The sequence below is a fragment of the Tursiops truncatus genome, chromosome 3, assembly GCF_011762595.2.
Source record: "Tursiops truncatus isolate mTurTru1 chromosome 3, mTurTru1.mat.Y, whole genome shotgun sequence".
Lineage (NCBI taxonomy): Eukaryota > Metazoa > Chordata > Mammalia > Artiodactyla > Delphinidae > Tursiops > Tursiops truncatus.
In genome coordinates this window covers 132,916,760-132,930,578 of record NC_047036.1, presented here as the reverse complement: position 1 = coordinate 132,930,578, position 13,819 = coordinate 132,916,760, and the positions used below count along the sequence as shown (strand labels likewise).

The 13,819-nt window shown below is 35.6% G+C and overlaps 1 protein-coding gene across 4 annotated transcripts in view; it reads left to right on the top strand.

Annotated features, from left to right (window-relative positions):
• CLINT1 (clathrin interactor 1) overlaps positions 1–13,819 on the top strand; it is a 65,891-nt gene that overhangs the window by 18,503 nt on the left and 33,569 nt on the right. The window contains exon 2 of one of the 4 annotated variants that reach the window (XM_019924833.3): positions 4,794–4,848. The exons of the other annotated variants lie outside the window; for them this stretch is intronic. The gene's annotated coding sequence lies outside the window, so the exon portion shown is untranslated. The remainder of the gene's footprint in view (positions 1–4,793; positions 4,849–13,819) is intronic. 4 annotated transcript variants of the gene reach the window in all.

Here is a 13,819-nt window from a genome sequence, read left to right as displayed (position 1 = left end):
AGGCAGATTTTTAAATAACTTTTTATTTTGAAATCAAAGTTTTAAGAATAGTAAAGAGAATACCTGTATACCCTTTATCCATATTCACCAATTTTTAAGATTTTGCCATAATTACTTGTCATTTCCCACCTCTTCTACTCTCTATTTCTCTGCGTGCGCACGCTCTCTCTCTCTCTCTCTCTCTCTCTCTCTCTCTCTCTCTTTCTTTCTCTCTCACTCACTCACTCACTCACTCACTCACTCATCTGATCCATTTGAAAGTAGGTTACATGACCCCTTTGCCTCAAGTGTGTATTTTCTAAGAACAAGGTTTATTCTCCATATGGCTATGATATAGTTAGCAGATTCAGAAGATTTAACGTTGAAACAATAATTTTATCTCCCTGTAGCCCATATTCCAATATTGCCAGTTATCCCACTCCAGTACAGGATTCTATCCGGGATCATGTATTTAATTGTCATGACTCTTTACTCTCCTTTAATGAAGAGTTCCTTAACCTTTCTTTCCTAACAAAAATGACACTGGCACTTTTGAAGGTTATAGACCAGTTATTTTATAAAATATTCCTCAATTTAAGTTTAGCTGATACTTCCTCGGGTTATGTTTTCTGAGCTGGAAAATTACATTAAGTGATGCTGTGTCCTTTTCAGGGGGAAAACAATTTCTGTATGTTGCTCAATAGCGATGTTAATTTTGGTCACTCAGTCAAGGTGTTGTCTGACTCCTCTACCATATAGTCACTATTTATCTAATTGCAAGTAATAAGCAATCTGTGGGGAGATACTCTGAGACCCCCTCCTCATCAGACTCCCCCCTGGATTTAGCATCTACAGATGATTGCTTGAGCCAGTCTTTACTATAATGGTTAAAAATAGTGATGCTCATCCCTCCCCTTCTCTTCAGAGTTATTAGTTTACTTTAAGCAAGAGCTGTTATTTTTTTTCTTTCCTCCATCCCTCTCTCATGGATTTTCATTTTATTCAGTGGATTGTAATCCATTACTGTCTGCCACTTATTTCAGGACTCAAATTGTCACTGATGTAGCCAGTGAGAGCCCCGTGAAGCTGGCCTGTATCCTTTCGTCATGCCGTTTTATTTTTTTTCGCCCTTTCTGGCACAAGGTGTTTCAAGCTTGTCCTGTATTTTCACTGCTTCAGCCCTGGAGTCAGCCATTTCTGCAAGGACCCCTGGCTTTGGTTCTTTTTAGCAGTGGGACAGATTTTAAAAAGAGATTTTTTGGTAGATTAGAGAGATTTTTGTCATAATTAAGATGTTGCTAGAACTTCTTACATGTAGGAACACCTACAGTACAGAGAGGTGGCACATGGGATAAAGACCTCTTTGGAAATGTGGTGGTGGTATTTTTCTTTTGGATAATTAAAGTTTAACATTTTGTTTTCGTATTTTTAAACCTTAAGAGAATAAGATTTGTGAAGGATGCTGCATTGCTATTCTCTCCTGCTATTCCCACATCCAGCAATGTAATTTGCTTTCAGTGAATCAATTAAGTATGAAAAGACAAAAATCAAAGCACTTGCTATACAAGTATATACATTGTAGATAATCTGATTATGTCAATAAAATGCTGTCACAGAGTACACTTTTCCTAATGGCATTTCATGTTACAACCATCTACCTGTACTTCACATACTTTTTATTATATCTCCTGTTTGGCTTTTGAATTGTTTATACTAGCAGCTGATTACTGAGTAATTTAAGTCTCACTTAATTATGGCAGTACTGTTCTAATTAGAATGCTGGATGTTGGTGCTTTATTTAGCTAGCAAATGTAAAATACTTAACGTTTGTGATATTTGTAGAAATAAGTATTGAAGATTAATTTCCTGTAGATAATCTTAGGATGTATAGCTTAAGTGTAGACTTATGCCTACTTTACCCCCAAACCAAATAGATAACTCATTTGGAATATGAAATACTTTTGACCTAAATTGGAAAAAACTGGCCATATGTTGAGAGTCTCATTTTCTGAACAATTAAAAAAATAACTATATATGCATAAATGTTAAAACGCAGCAAAATTACACAATTTTAAATAATTAAATAAAAGTAATTTGAACATTAAGAGTTAGAAGAGCTTGAGAAATTTGCTGGAGATACAACACTGGTGTTTGAATTTAACGTAGGTAATATCCCTTTGGTCATGTTGAGATTTATAAGGAATAATTTGAAAATAATAACTACATAATTAACATTCCCTTTAGACTGATAATATTTTTCAGATGAGTTTTTTAGAATAAATGGTGATGATCATCTTTTAATGAATGAGCTATATTCTTAATGCTTAGATAATCTCTGATAGAGAAAACTCAAATTATAGGTATGCTTCTCATGTCAGATACCCATACAACAAAGAGAATGAGGTGTTGTACTAAGGATTGCAGGAAGCCACAGGACAACCTGGCGTATTCACTTAATGAATATTTACTGATCATCTGGAACTCTTTCAGATACTTGAAGTATAGTTGTAAGCAAGTTTTGGTGGGGAGAGATCAAAAGAAGTAAGCAAAATAGTTACGTATTTTTTGAGTGTTATGAAGAAAAGGGGCTGAAGTAGAGAATGATGAATGGGGCTGTTTTAATTAGGGTGGTGAGATGAGACCTGAGAATATGGTATCTACATTAAGACTTAAAGAATTTAGAGCACACAGAGTAAAGGAGGAGTGTTCCAGAGAGAGGGCATTATGGAGTGAGCAAAGACCCAGAGTGGGGAAGGAGCTGGTGAGAAAGTTAGAGAACAATATGGTAAGAGCATGTGGAAGAGAAGTGATAGGCTCAGGGACTTGTAGGCCATTGCATGGAGTTTGGATTTATTTTAAGTGTATAAAGCCAGTGAGGAATTTTGATAAGCAAAGGAGTGAAATGATCTCACTTATGTACCTTACTCTTGGTACTGAGTTGAATAATAGATTGAGGGTGGGGACAAGAGTAGAAGGGGGGCACTGGTTAAAGTCATGATTATAGCATAGCAGTTAGGAGTGTAAGCTCTGGACCTTTATCTCCGGAGTCAGATCATCTAGGTTCAAATACTGAGGTCACTAATGGTTGTGTGGCCTAGAGTGAGATAACCTCTTTGTACCTCAGTTTCCTCATCTGTAAAATGGGGATAATAATACTGTCTCATAGAGTTGTTAGGAGAATTAGATGAATTGTTTTTAAAGGGCTTAGACATTGCCTGGCCTGTAGAGTTACATAAGTGTTTAAGAACCAATAAACAAATATATATGGCCATCTTATGGAATAGAATGTGAAGCAGGCAATAAAATGTCCTCATTTACCTCTGCCATTTGTGTTACTTTGGAAGGAACACACAAGAATTACTGCTATGCAGTCTTTGCTTTGCTCAGTTCTTCTGTGGTAATAGATTGTGCCAAGTGAGGGCCTGGTCCAGTATGTATGAGTTTCAGTTAACAAGGTGCCATGCAAAGGGAGGGCTGCTTGTATATTAGAATTCCAGCATCTAGAGAAGTGAAATTCATGATGCTCTCAAATTCATAGTTGATACTGAGCATGAGTAGGAAGTTTAAAGTGTTTGAAGTTTTTTTGGGGGTTTTTTTAGCCTTCAATTTCATATTTAGCTCTTTACATGTTTCTGTGGGACACAGAAGTCCTTTGCCAAGGTATCTTAACTTTTTAAGTCTTTGCTAGGGATCAGTAAGCTAATTTTAAGGGATATAGTAAATTAACAAGTCTTTCTTGCTGTGATTCCAAAAAGCCTGAGATTGAAACATTCTATGTCAGCTTTTTAAAAAAGAAATTTTGTGAGGGTAGTATTTCTTATGTCATTCTCTTTTGTGTATTTGTTGGTCAGTGGGTGTTTATTTTAGTCCTCTCTATTCATATCTTAATCTCAGCTTCCTTATCTTCCATCCGCCCCTCTCTGTTACCAGGAGATCATAGATTTCATTTATGTATTCACCGGTCAGTTATTAAATACCCGTTTTATGTGAGGCGTTCATTGTTAGGCACTGAGAGGGAAACAAAAATGCATAACATGGAGTACAGTCAATTCTGATTATTTGAGGTAGTTATGTTTTAAAAAGTCACTGCGAACACTGAACCTTTGTTCATAGGGGAAGTACAGGGTTAGTTTCCTTGTAGGCCTCTGGTCACATTTTCATCAACCAATTAGTAACCTTCTTTTATGTGTGTTTCTGTTTAAAGTCACCTTCTCTAATATTGTTGATTCATTAACATTGAACTCAGGGCCAAGTACACTATACTTCATGTCTTATTTAACATAGGTATATTCTCTGTAAGGCACATCATAAGCCTCTTACTTTTAGAAACACTAGACAGCTCTTCAGCAGTCAGCTTGGGGGCCATATTAAACAATGAAATCAAGAAAAATCATAAAGATGTGAAAAAGCAATACTGAATAGACCAGAGAAAGGACGTTTGTTTACAGTACAAGAACTCAAACAAGACGACAGAGCATCAACTTTTTGACCTCATCTGGGAATGCATGACAGATGACTCAAATGTTTTGCTACACTCTTCACAAATGACCACAAAAGCACTGTGAATATTGATTTTGGTGTTAAAAATACATTTCAGTGAGCAAATATAAACTAACAAATACAGAGTCCTCAAATAATCAACTCTACTTGCTTTTTAAAAACTTATATTTTATTAAGGGAATTAAGATAAATTCATACATAGCCATTGTACGGGCAGAATATAATTCATAATGTTTATTTCTTCATAGGAAAGGGAGACTATGGGCTGGAAAGAGTCAGGAAGTCTTCATTTTTGCATCTTTGTTTAATACTAGGCTTGATTTTAACTGAAAGAAGAGGTGGGGATTCCAGGAGTGAACAGTTACTCAGGTAAGAAAGTAAAGGGCATGTTTAAATTCCAACTAGTAATACAGTATGATTATCCTGTAAAGTAAATGAAACAGAAGTAGTGGGAGAAAAGGCTAGACAGATAGGTTGAGTTCAGATTATGTAGGTCCTGATCACCTGCATGATCAACAAGGACTTTGTTTAGTCAGAGGAAAGAAGCTATAAGGATTTTAATCCTTTTGTTTAATTAGTCAATAAATATTTATTAAACATCTGCTGTCACCAAGCCTGTTCCTGGTACTGGGGATTTTAAGTGAGTTAGAAAATTTGTGTCCTCTGGATGTTTTCAGTCTAGAAGGGGAGACAGGCAAGTAAACAAAGACGTCCATTATATAGTGCACTGGTTTTAGTTTTAGTTCAAGGTAATAGAAAGCACATAATGTGCTTTGCTGTGTAGAGCACATAGGCAGATCCCCAGAGTTGAAGGAAGATTTCTTGGAAGAAGTAGCATTTAAGCTAAAATCTGATGATAAGGTGGGATTAGGTGGGGGGGATGGGATGTTTGGGCAGAGGATTTAGAAACAGAGGGATAGCATGTGCAGAGACCTGGAGAAAATAACAGTGATGGGACTGAAGAAATAAATTGGTATCTCATATGAAGGAATGTGGACTTCATCTTGAAGGTAATAAAGAAGACTTTGCTGGATTTAAAATGGGAGCTGAGATAGATAGGATTTGTATTTCAGCAAGAGTTCACTTTGTTTCTAGCCTGCTGGAAGATAGAGGGGAAGCAGAGAGCCTGGTTACAAGGTTGTTGGCAGGAATCCCTGTGAGAAATGGTGGTCACCCTGGACCAAGGTAGTGGCAGTGTGTGTAGCTAGAAGTGGATGGACATATTTGAGAGATACTTAGAAAATGGGGTTGAAAAGACCTGGGAATGGATTGGATGCTAGCTAGAAGGCGGGAGAGAAGTAATCAATAGTGATGTTCAAGCCATAACCCAGGATGGTACTGTTCACTGTACAGGAGGAGGAAGATGTTTCAAGGGGAAGGTGGTAATGAGTTTGTGGTAGACTAACATGACCAACACTAAATATTAGGAAGATGAATCTGATTGTGCTTTGGAGGATGAATAAAAGGAGAATACACCTGAAATGGAGAGATTGTTAAATGCTTTTGTAGGAGTCTAGGCTAGAGGTAGTGCCTGTATTTTTAATGCAGATTGAACAGGTTTTGGAAATTAATGGGAAGTAGACATTGAGGGAAAAGACTCCTGAAGATGACTCCAGACATCCCAACAACTGCACCCAGCCTGCCCAGCTTTATGATGTGCCCTGAGATTATATATCAGGATGCAAAACAGTGAAGCTACCTTCATGTTGCTACCTCTCAAATACATAGGAACTAACATTTTATTGTTAAAAAGCAGCACTAATTTGTAAGAATAATCATTTTTTTCCCGCTCTTGGGACTTTCTTTTGGGGTATCTCATATATGTATTTAATTGATCCTTGTGAAAAATGTTAGCTCTGCATGAGGGAACCTAGAAAAGCAGCTACCAGTGTGAGAGTAAGGGGCCATGGGGAGAGGCCATCCATCGCTTTTCCTGAGCTCTTTGCTGTGGTTCTTCTTGTTCAGCTGTGCATTATAAAATATCATAAAATAAGTAAAATATATAGGAAATAAAGATGTTTAACATATGGTTATTAAATGAGGATTAAGAAATTAAAACTTGAAGCTGAAATAAAGTGAGAACTTTGAAGGGGTTGGAATAAAGTTTTAAAGTTTTTTAAAACCCAATGCAGAAAGGACTTTACAAAAAGAGTAAAACAGATGAGTCTTAAAATAATATTGAGGGAATTCCCTGGCGGTGCAGTGATTAGGACTCAGTGCTTTCACTGCCAGGGCCTGGGTTCGATCCCTGGTCAGGTAACTAAGATCCTGCAAGTTGCATGGCACAGCCAAATTAAAAAAAAGAAAAAGTATATGTATAACTTAGATCAACAATAAAGTTCAATCAGGAGTTTTTTTTAAGTGTGATAAAAATAAGAAATAAAGCAAGGTAAAAGGCTGAAAGCCAGTCAACAGATAAGAGTTTAAAAACATAAAAGTTTTCATTAGGTTAAAAATGAGAAATAACAGATACTAAAAATAATGGTAAGGTAAAAGGTATCAACTGACAATATTTTTGGAAGTTTGGAAAAAAGGGCCTTTTAAAAAAAATACATCAAAGTGGGTTTCTTGGGACACTTTCAAAATGTCCCAAGGGAAAAGGTGTCTTGTCCCCAAAGTTTTAGAAATGTTTAATATAGTCCCTGTTGGAGATTCATAATACACTTGAGAATAGTAAAGCCTCCAACAAGTGTTGCAGTAATAAAGTTGCCTTTGTTTTACATAACATTTCCTAAACCTTACCATGTAACACATTTCTCACACACCTATTAATGTCTCCCAGAGTATTTTTCACAAAACACTAGAGTACTGTTTCAAAAGAAAATAAAAAATGAAAATCTTAACAGTTACAGAGTTATGTGATAAAAAAAAGTCAGCTGGAAATAAGAAAATGGTTTTGGGTTGGGACTGGCATTCATTCCTTGGGTATGTCTCCTGTTGAGGCAGCAGTGTTCTGCAGGAGCCAGGGGGCAGAGAGCAACCTGATACCTTTACCTTCTGGCCCTCCATCCATAGCTGTTTTCTTAGAAAGCTTTTTATCTGTGCAGACAGAGCACTGCTATAACACACAGGCTGCTGAGGCAGGGGAGTGCAAGCTGATCCTCCTCCAGCCAGTGGACACTTACCTAGCAAGTGAAAAGAAGTTTTATATACAAGTACTGTTTTTCTTTTCTTTAAAAAAAGATCATGTTTTTTCATTGTGTAAGTGAAATTTTAAACAAATGTGCCTCCACCCCAACACTTCTTATGGGCTTTTTTCCTTTATGCTTTGTCCACATGCACATGTGTTTTTATATAGTTGGTAGTGGTTAATGTTCATACAATTTTGTGTTGTGAGAGCTTTTTTCCTATGGCCATGAAAGGAAGAATTTCCTAGTGGTGGCTGCCTCTGCCTGTTCTGTTGCTACATTGTTCCAAGCACCATTTCTGCAACATCTTGGGAGCAGCTTTTCATTCTGCTTCCCTGAGCCACTCAAAAAGTCTTCCCTTTTTCCAGCCTTCCCAAACCTTACTGCTGCCAGAGTGCCTCTCTGGAAAATAATAACTCCTTAGCATTGTGGGACAAGCCTATGTTGGGACAGCTTTTTTCTAAGCCTATCGTCTGCTGCCCAGGTCATGTTAGCAGCGCTTATGCTAGAGAGACATTAGAAGGGCTTCCATATAAACCATCAAGACCTGTGAACATCCAGACATTTCCTAGTATAATGATTTTGCTGTTACAGAGGAAACAGGATAGAGAAACTGGGTGTCATGGCTTTTCTAACATCCTTTGTTCAGCTAGACACCTCATGGAGTGAGTTACAAGGGCCTTATTTTTGGTACTTTGAAGCTCAGAATTCTGCAACTTTTTCAGTATCCCCAAATTGTAGATATAAACTTCATGCTAAATATGTTTCTTCTTATAATAGCTTAAAAGTCTTTGTTTTTTGTGTAATTTGCTTTGGGATGTGTGGCTTCAGTAGCTGATGTTTATGAGTTAGTTTAGTGAATCCAAAAAAATTAGAGACATTATCAGATGATGTCAGATTACCACTACAGGAGAAATTGCTGCTTAATGTAAAAATAAAAACCTAGCTCATGGTTGGTGGTGTACCAAGATTAAGGAGAGTGAACTTCAAAATACAAACTGTTAAGCATAAAATGGCAGTTCTGTGCTAGGGCTTGTATTGATACTTGTCCTGTCTCTTAGTGAAACTCATTTCCAGATCTTTGGCCGTTTTTAAATAATAGCCATCCTGCCTTGTTGTATAGTTACAATAATCTTCATTTCAGTGTGCACACCGGGGTCAGATAGGCTGCCAGTTACCATGACTGTAAAGTCCCAGAGCAGTGAATGAGATGGGTAAGTAATAAGTATGAATACCAGTGTACTCTAAGGAGCCATATAAAGAATATCTTCAAACTAAAAATGATAAATACTGGCAGAAAAGTAACGATGTGTGCTAAATGCTTTACATGTCATTTCATTTAATCTCTGTAATACACAGGAACTACCTTTCAGATGAGGAAACTGAGACACATCAGTGGTTGATTTGTCCAGGGATCAGAGACAAAATATGGGCCCTATTCATTTCTAATAAATTATTGATCAATTAATATACATATTACTTTGCTTTTCTACAAAATAACCATAAAAGATGAATCAGATCATGAAAATACATAGATGTGCAATGTTTTCCTCTAGTGTGGCCCTTGTGTTTTGGAACAGTTCCTGGAGTCAAGGCTCATTTTAATGTCTGAATAAGGGCTGCTATAAAATGGGTTATGTAATTTGCTATTGCTAACCACTGAAGTTGTAAGGAAAGGGAAATAGTTTTATAGTTTCTCCCACAGGTCATAATTTAGTTGTGGACATCAGGATGTTTTTCTTGGCTTATCTCATCCATGTAGTTTTCCTTTGCACATCTGTTACATAAATTACTAAACTATTTTCTTGAAAAGTTGCCAGTTTAAGTCACACTTAATAGTGATCAAGGGGTTGGTACCTTTTGGAAAAATGAATTAAATGACAGACTTGGAGGGGCAGAAATCCAACTACTATCCCAATTTAAGTATTTTTTTGTTTTGGATCAATTCCTGTATTTTTTGAAAATTGAAATAATTATATGTGGTTTCTAGTGTTTCCCAAAAGACTTTATGTTGGACTATAAATATTTAATGATCTTTCATATAAAATGAGGCATTTTAGTTACTGCTTCTGTAAATTATCTTTCCAGTGATCAATTTATGTATACATTCTAGTCTGGTACAAAGTTTGCCATTTGAAATTAAATTTGGAGTATTGACTTCTTTAATGATTATTCATCTTATGTACCCTTACCTTGAATTCTACATAAACCATAAAATAATGATTTTTCTGGGGGGGTTTTTGGGGGGAAAAATTCATAAGATTTATTATGTCTGCTAGTTACATGTTAGGACTACTTTATACTTAAATGATGAACAAGTCAGTTAGGAATCTCAGAAATTTTAGATGTGGGTCTGGTTAATTTTGGCTTGTGCAAACTGATACGGAATCAATACTGGAAATTTTCATGGAATGTTTGGTAAACTGTTACATAAGCAAGGGCCCAAGTATTTTTTTAATGCACATTGTGAAATTGTGTAGATTTGGAATGCTGGTTTTTAAGCTTGAAATCTTTAGATAAAGATATCATTTAGAATACTGATAATCTGTAATGGCTGTTTTTAGAGACGGGAAGAGAAAGTACGTTATAAACCGGTGTCAGTTACTGATAAAAGTTCTTAGATAAAATTTTTTTACATTACATTTCCTACTGTGTAACCGTTCTCCTTTCTAAATTACAGTAGAGTCTTGATAGATTTTTCTGTTCAGAGTTTTGACTTTTTATAACAGATCTTAGAAGATTTGTTAACAGAAAATAATGTATAATTTTGTCATGATCCAAATCTGACTTGCAGTATGGGAATTAGTCACTTAGCTAATAAGCCAGTCACTGGCATCCACCTTGCAGCTCAGCCCTGTTGTGCTCCAGTTCTGGGGCTGTGGTAACACCTTAACTTTTTGTGTGTGAAAAACGACTCAAAAGAAAGCCAACCTCTGGTACTGGTATTGAATGTGGCAGAGCCTAAGAAAATGATGATTCACAGGCAGAAAACAAGTTTTACGCGTATTTAAAGAGGAACACATTTAAGGGTTTGGTAGTACCTTGGACTGATGACACAATCAAATCCATATGGAATCAGTAAAAGAAATGTATGGAAAGTGTTCTGCCATGCAAAAGTTTCTCACCTAAGAAATAAAATTTAGTGAATCTAAATATTGGTTACCCTGTGTTAAGGAAGTATAATATGCACAGGATACTTTAATTTTTTATTGAATCTGGGAGATTGTCAGGAGTCTACATTAACATTTTTATTTTCACAATTTTAAAGATACACAAAGGTCTTCAGCTCATCTTTCAAGAATGCTAGGGGTTTATTATAGTTCCTTCTACCTGCAGAGTAGTGTTTAGTGTTTATTTTGCTCTCTGTTTGCCTTGCCGCCCCCCGGAATGAAAAATACTTTTATAGAAAACAGTTTTGTACAATTTATCTTTCCACTTTATCTGTAAGTAGTACAAATGCAGTGTAAAATTTTGAGTTAAGATTACGAGAATATTGAGCCATATCTATCAACAGTGTTCAGTAATAGTAAAACATCACAGGTGATTAAAATTCTATAGTTCATTTCTCCACCCCATGATAATACTGGTCTGAACTATTTATTGAAATTGAAGGCCAGCATCACTCAGAATGGATCAAAGAATTTGGTAGTAGAATTGATGTGAGAATAGCTTTTGATTAAGAAAAGAGTATAAAGTCCTTAATTTTCTTACAACTTAAAACAATTAGAATTTCAAAAATAGTTATGTCAGTTAGGAGTACTTTTCATAATAATATGTGGGGAGGGAACAATTAAAATGGTGTTTTGAACATTAATACATTTTCTGTGGTTTTAATGTCATATTTTAAAAGTTAGAAGCTTTAAAAAGGACTATGGGACCCCCTTCCTCCCTCAATAAAACCTGGCAGCAGATTGCTCTTTAATATTTATTTGGGTTTATTTATTTATTTTTTTACTGTGATAGCTAAAGGAAGAGGTGTAGTATTTCAGTGCATATTCTTGTTGATTATTTTTAGAAGTAGCAATTAAATATTGTAGCATTTAGCATTTTAATGTTCCCTCTTGAAAAGTGAAGAAGAAAACAGAAGGTACATAATCCAGCACAGCCCTCCGTGTAAATAGGTGAAGTCATAAATAATATGCACATGAGCATACTACATACCTATAAGTGGATTGAAATAGGGTATTTTCTTTTAAGTAAGCAGGTTATTCTTTTCTGAAATCTTGTTACTGCAGAAGAATGGTTGAGAGCCTCAGGTTTTAGATGTCTTCAATTTCAGTTCTTTCCTATTTAAACTGTTTTCTTTACCTTGCTTTTAAGAATATGTATGTTTAAGAGGGGGTACATTGATTTCCTTCTTTTCAACTGGATAGTTTGTTTTTAATTTTACTAAAACCAAAGAAAATGTAATTTCCATGACCGAGAATATATCTTTTTAAACATTAATTCAGCATTTAGTTCTTTTAGTAGCACAATTTGTGATGTCATCTTATATATTAATTAGTAGACTTTTAGCTCAGATGATACTACTAATTCTCTGATTTTAGAGCATTATGGCATAATAGAAAATGGGCTACATTTAATTAGAATTAGAAAGCCTAACAAAATTCGGACATCTATTGCTATTTACTAGTCATGTGATCCTGAGTGTAAGTTTATTTAAAGTTCTCTACTAAGGAGATGCTATTAAATATTTTTCCCTCTCTCCTCACTCAAATTTTTAAATTATTTATTTTTTGGTAGGGGGGCTTTTGCTAGTAATGGCAGCGTGGTAGCACTAGAGAGAAAGTGGCAAGCATCAGATTTGTTATTTGTTTCTTCTGTACTTATCAATATTTCATTAGTTTTCTTTTTATGATATGGATGGAGTACTGTAGTTTTTTCCTTGCTTTAGCACTGTAGCTATATAACTATGTTACTGTATAATCAAATATGATAACATCTGCTTTAGCAACATTAATTCTTCTACTGAACCATTGCTTGTGTTAAGACATAATTCATTGCTTTGTGTTTCATTTTCAGATCAAGAAAAAGCTTTTTTTTTTGGATGGGTAGCAGTATGAGTATTGAACCTGTAAATGTTCACCTTGCAGATAAGGGTAATGTGGTGAAGACCATCATCCCCTGATGAAAAATGAATGTCACATGGTCCATTATCTAGCTTTTAGAGCAAGTATTCTTAAAACTGTTTCTCTGCTCTTTTGGTTAGAAACATTTTTAAAAAGGAACAGATTTTTCTGGCATAAGTAATTTGTTACCTGAGAAAACTGTCTTTTTCACTGTTCATTTTAAGGGTGTTTTATTGTTTTTAAAAAGCTTCTTAAAGATGGATATTTTTAGAGGGAGCGTAATAGTTTTACCTATATCGTAAAAGTATCTTCTGAAATCTGTGGCATTAAGATCAAGAGGTCACTTTTAAATATAGATTTTAATGTTGGGAATTATTCTTCCCTAATACAGTTTTTTTTTTTAATCACATTAATTTCAATATTATGTACCTAAGTTGTCCCTGTGGTTTTACACACATAGCATTTGGTATACATATTTTAGTTTGTATACATATATTTTAGTTACTAGTTTGCTACACTTACTAGCCTGATAACAAGACATTGGAAGTACAAATAATACTAATTTGGTCTACCATGATGCTTATTTGCCTATAAATAGTTAAAGTGTTGCTATAGTACTCGATTTGTATTCTTAATGGCATTTTAATACTTTTCCCTTGGTTACAATATAATGTTCATAGGGGAAATTTTGGAAAATATAGAAAAAAAGAAAACACAGTTTGAAGAAAAAAAAATACATTATTTAAAGCCATTACTTTGAATGCTGTATTTGTCTCTGTCTCTTGCTGCCTCTGTTTTTCTGACTCTCCTGTGTTTGTAAGTGTGGATGGTCGTATGAAAAAACACAAGTTTAACCATCTAATAGAAAATACTGCTGAATATTTTTTCCTGAGCTCGGAATGAATAAAGTCTTTACAATAACTTTAAAACAAAAAGAAGGGGCTTCCCTGGTGGCGCAGTGGTTGAGAGTCCGCCTGCCGATGCAGGGGACACGGGTTCGTACCCCGGTCCGGGAAGATCCCACATGCTGTGGAGCGGCTGGGCCCTTGAGCCATGCCCGTTGAGCCTGCGCGTCCGGAGCCTGTGCTCCCCAACGGGAGAGGCCACAACAAGTGAGAGGCCCAAATATCGCAAAAATAAAAC